This window comes from Alosa alosa, chromosome 11 (assembly GCF_017589495.1).
Source record: "Alosa alosa isolate M-15738 ecotype Scorff River chromosome 11, AALO_Geno_1.1, whole genome shotgun sequence".
NCBI classification, from domain to species: Eukaryota; Metazoa; Chordata; class Actinopteri; order Clupeiformes; family Clupeidae; genus Alosa; species Alosa alosa.
Genome location: NC_063199.1, coordinates 30,841,070 through 30,846,792, shown reverse-complemented (window position 1 = coordinate 30,846,792; position 5,723 = coordinate 30,841,070). Strand labels below are relative to the sequence as shown.

General features: G+C 39.5%; 1 protein-coding gene across 1 annotated transcript in view; it reads left to right on the top strand.

Annotated features, from left to right (window-relative positions):
- The first annotated feature begins 5,472 nt into the window (after positions 1-5,472).
- calub (calumenin b) overlaps positions 5,473-5,723 on the top strand; it is a 4,326-nt gene continuing 4,075 nt past the window's right edge. Inside the window, exon 1 of the mRNA XM_048257736.1 lies at positions 5,473-5,723. This exon is cut by the window's right edge and continues 169 nt beyond it. The gene's annotated coding sequence lies outside the window, so the exon portion shown is untranslated.

Genomic DNA, 5,723 nt, shown 5'->3' with positions numbered 1-5,723 from the left:
AATAGATTATTTCTACAAAAATATATGTTTTTATAATCATAGTTTTACTGTAAAATTGACAGATATAGTTTGATTGACTTGTTTACAAAATGTTACTGTTAAGTTAACAATGTTTCATTTAATTTAAAACATATTATTGTTAAGTTAAAAACAATTAAAATGTTATTTTAACATTATGCTCTCATCTTTTGAACTGTACTGTGCTGTAATTGAATATACAATTTTAGTCTGTACAATTTACAGAAGTAGATAATTTCTACAAAAATATATGTTTTTATAATCAAAGTTTTACTGTAAAATTAACAGATATATTTGGTTTACTTGTTTACAAAATATTACTGTTAAGTTAACAATGTTTATTTTAATTTACAACATATTATTGTTAAGTTAACAATGTCAAATTGTATTATCATTTACAGTATTTTTATGTAGCTATTTTACAGCATTTCAAAGTTAATTTTACAGACATTTTTTACAGGCAAATATGAAATGGAGATGTAATGTGGCTACCGGCGGGATTTTGAACTTGCATGTTTCATGCATTTTAGGGCAAAAAATACCATGGGATTGATGTGTTCTCCATTTGAGGACCGTAATCAATTGCGGACGTGCACAGACAGACACAGAGCGCATATAGGCCTAGGTTTGGCTACTTTCACTTTCTAGAGTGTGCATTCATTACGTAAAAGATGCTTCATACCAAAACAACGATCAAACATTATCAAATGTATCATGACGTGTTGTCACAAAGACTTACTCCAATTAGAAAATCGAAACCAAAATCATGTAAGTGTAAGGGTTCTCTCATCGACGCCTGTAGGCCTATAAGGAAAATGTGATTTCAGTTTGTAAAATGTATTCCCCCCCCCCCCCCAACTGAATTAGTCCCCCTATGTGAAGCACTGAAGGGGGGAATTCATTTGAAAAATTAATTTTAAGTCCTAGATTAAACTTAGTTTCATGTGTTCCACTGAACATTATAATAAGTGGGTTCACAATGTGTGGGGTGTGCTAAATCTGACCATAAGGCTACTTTGGCCAGAGTTCGAAGTAAAATGTATTAAGACAAGGTAGCATCCCATCAGGGTTATCTCAGCATAGTATACTAGCCTATAATATACAAACCATAATATATAAAAAATGCTTAATTAACTAACTGCATGCTGATCAGATAGGCTATGCCTATAGACCCCTCTTGAAAGACCCAAAGTACCAGTCAGATATACCTTGAGTCTCACATTTTTAAAGTCTCAATGTGTCCATTAGTTTACACAGAATTCACTAGAAGTCATTATTTAAGGGGTTATGTGTGTGACACTGGGCTAAGCCCCCAATGTTTCAAATGTCTGGCTCCGCCCTTGGTGAACGATGATAACCTTTCTTTTTTCTTGGCTTGGGGTTTTCTTCCTGTTTTGTCTACTTGTTCCTTTCCATTCGAATCCTTCTTTTTCTTTTCCTCATGAGCTACGATTGCTCGCTCAACAGGTGTTTCTGTTGGCATTCTGGGTCTTCTACGTTTGCGTTTGTTTTGTACCACCATTGGATGCAGACTTGTGGCCAGTGTGATGACATCAGTGTGTCCATTGCATCCAGGCCACTCTTCAGTAAAGCTTTAGAGGCTTGAATAAGGCATAGCAGGAACTGGTGGATCCACTTCTGCAGTAGATGGAAGCTCTGGGTTCAGCCTGTCAAATTGCACAGATAAGTATAAGTATATATACTCTTTTGATCCCGTGAGGGAAATTTGGTCTCTGCATTTATCCCAATCCGTGAAACACATTCAGCACACAGTGAACACACTAATCCTGGCGCAGTGAGCTGCCTGCTGCAACAGCGGCGCTCAGGGAGCAGTGAGGGGTTAGGTGCCTTGCTCAAGGGCACTTCAGCTGTGGCCCACTGGTCGGGGCTCGAACCGGCAACCCTCCGGATATAAGTCCAGAGTGCTAACTCGGCATCACAGAACATATCTCTGTTGTAAGGGAAAATCCCTGTGGACCTAAACCCAGAGATGATATTCTGAGGTGTTATGGCTGACTGGAAAGCCTTGTTTTACATTGTGAGATATGTACTGTATATGCTGGTTGTTTTTCCATTATTTGATCGCATCCAGCCACCCAGAGCATTTGAACAAGTGTTTCGAACACTTGTTTTAAGTAAAAAAAAGCAACATTATTTACACTTTTATTTGTAATTCCAGACACATCGTAGTATTTTAGGATATTGTAAATGTTTCATAATAATTTTGCAAATTATCTGTGAAATGAGGTTCAGATAGGGCTGGGCGATATGGACCAAAACTGATATCCCGATATTTTGGGGCTGATTGGCGATATACGATATCGATACGATATTGATATTTCAAACAGAAAGAGCGAAGTGCTTCATATATTCACTCAACACAACAATTATGACAACAGCCAGTTTTAATTATATTAATTTCAGACTGCTCTAACAGAGCTGTGCAAAAAAAAGTGTAAACAATAACATAGGCCTACAATAGGCATAGGCTACAGTTGCTCTGATAAAGCTGTGCAAATAACAAAAGACCAAAAGTTGACCCTGACTGACAACGCAGGCCTACATTGTACTGCACAATGCAATAGGCTATTTTGGGCACAACAATATTGAAAAAGCCTGCAGTTTTGTCACACAATGCAGTTTTTTACCTGTAAGGGTTTGATAGGGCCTAGATGACAAGCAAATGTAAACTATGATGGCCTAGACATGTTGCTATCAACAACAAAAATAGTTTTAAACAATTAGGCTACTTAAACAACGTAACTGAGTCACTCATCAAGAGTGTGATAGACGCTACCGTCGTTTTGTATGCGTTCATTTTTGCATGTTCCGGTTCGTAAGAAAAATCCCTATGCACGATTGAATGGGGTTTCACGAATCATAAAAAATGATGCCCTAACTGCTCGCGAGTCGCGTGCATACCCTCTTAATAAAATCAGCGTGTAGGTTGTCTCCCTGAGGACTTTAGATCTGCTACTGTATATCGCTAAACGCAAGCATTCATCAGTGTATTTAAATTAGCTAGGCTATGTACCAAAATTACATTTTACCGTGAGTCGAAGAGCTGTAGCTGCTAAACAGTGTTGTAACTTAAATCTGCGTGTACAAAACCGCTTGGAGCTCCAGTGGAATTTTGATTTCACAACGAGAATTCTCGGTCTAGCCGTTGATGTGCCGACGGAATAGGCATCAGCACCAACCTCTGATCAAGGTAAACAAAATCTGACTCAGTGTCATCATGTTTGAAAGTTTGTAGTGCTGCGAGGGAGAACGTGCACACGCAAGGGGCGCAGTTGAGCAGAGCTGCGGCTATCTGAATGGTCTGAACACAGAAGAGCAAGTGGCTTTGATAAAATGGCCCATTATTTGACATAATACCGGTATTACGATATTGTCTCAACTACATATCGTTTTCAAAAATATATCTGTCGTAGTCGTAATACCGATATATCGCCCAGCCCTAGGTTCAGATAGTATAGTGACTTACGGTTAAGATGTATTTTGTGTTATTGTTCACTACACAGTCTACTGTTCCACCAAAGAAGTGTCAGGATTAACTATAATGCAGCAGGGAGGAGAACAACACTGATATGTGTAGCAGATAGAGGCTGCAGTCACCCATCCTGGCTCTTTAGCTACAGCTTTAGCCCCTCAGAAGTCCAAAGTTCAAAGGGCAAATGGGGTGACCCTTCTCTCCTCTCACTATAAATGGTGTAAGAAGTGGGATGGCTTGCTGTGGAGCCATCCAAGGCATTCCCAGTGTGAGCCTGTAGTATGACCCACACCAGAGACCCCTATGTTAGGTTGACCCTTGTGTGTGTGACCCCAGATATGGATGAGGCATGGCTTTACAGGGCAGGAAAAGTCTGTCAGGGGGATATGTTAAGGATATCTACAGTTAAAAACACAATTATTCATACCCCTGGCAAATATTGATGTAGGCCTAATGTTGATTTTTGACACTGCCACATGCCAAAAGGTTGTAAGACAATGTGGTAGAAACATGGAATCAAAAAAATAATTGTTCAAAATAATTGTTCATTATCTTGTTTTAACAATTCTATGAAAAATGGCAAGTCCAAAATTATTCATACCCTTTTTAAAAAATAATTTACCAACCTATACAAGAAGGCTATTTATTTTTCAAGGCGCACTACAATATGACAATATTTTCATGATATTATCACTTGATTTGCCCAAAATTCAGTTGAATTTGTATTATGTTAGGTTTATAACTAGATGTATCAGAGCACACTGTTGCCATATGGCAACAATTTACCAACTTCCCCCTTTTACATCACACAAAATTTGTATTTAATTTAGTTCATTGTAACAGCCTACATAGGCCTTGGTGTGCTATTAGCTATATTTGCTAGGCTTTAACTCTGTCCAGGCGCGCCTGCAGGTGTACGTCCGTACGCACTGTGCGTATAATCAGGCTCAACAACGAGAGAAACTTTCCCTGTGTGTGTGTAATGTGTATTCACACCAAATTGGCCCACCATACCTTCCCAACTATGCACAGTATCCCATTAGCTGCCATCAGGCTATTTACAATTTTCTATTACGTAACTTAGTGAACACTTATCAAAATTAACAATACGCATGCAGGCATGTAGGCTACTTGTTTTCTTTTACTCGGCTATCTATCTATATATGGTTATCAGCACACAATGTTGAGCTAATTCACTAATTCAATACTCATGATGGATCACAAGTTTAAACAACAGAAAGTATGGAGGCAGCAAAGCTAGAGGATTTATTCCAGATGGGCAACAAGGTAGGCAATTGGTGTGCTTGTCAGAACGTTAGACTGCATTACAGCTGTTTAAAGCCAGACGTCAAGAACAAAACAAGGTAACTTTAGCCTGTATAGGGCTGTATCAAGTTGTCCAAATGAATAGGTCATTGTAGACGTTGTTGTTGTATTATTGCATGTGGATGTTGTTATGCTATGTAGGCAAATTTTTTGCTGACCAATGCACGGCTAAACCGGGAAACGGACAAATATTGTCCACGCGTATTTTATTTTTTTTGCGGGGGGGCGATGGGTCAGGTGTGCGTACCATAGCATTAATTCCTGCAGGCGCCCCTGACTCTGTCATTATGTCTTCATTCATTGCTGTGTCCTGTGGTGTCATCAGGAATCAGGAATTCCCTAACTGAGGAAAATAAACCCTTATGAACCCTAATTCTTCTGCATTTCTGGGTTTTGCCTCAGAAATAGCATTTTAATAGCACCCCATAAGTTTTCTATAGGATTGAGGTCTGGGGATTGGGCTGGCCACTCCATAACGTCAATCTTGTTAGTCTGGAAGACTGCCAGCTTTGTTCCACCAGATCGGAGGTGTCATAATGGTTTTGAGGCACGAGTTGCTCTGAACTTGTCAAGTGTTTCGAAAAGCCTCGCTTTGCCCATCCCTAGTTTACACCCCCGCGTATGGTGGGCTAGAAGAAAAAAACAGAACCTGCTGGCGCATCAAGACAGAGTGAGAAACTTTGTGTGTGTGTGGTGAAATGCCATGGGTGCATTCATTGCTACAGTGAGAAAGTAACATGTGGTCCGACTGGATACTTTAAGGTGGTCTGATCAACTCGCAACAAAAACATGCAGATTTGTGAATGGAGATAGTTCAGCTACTTTTACACATGTCTTGAGGACGTGGCGTATCCCAACCAATTGATAACTCTACCCGCACTGAAGT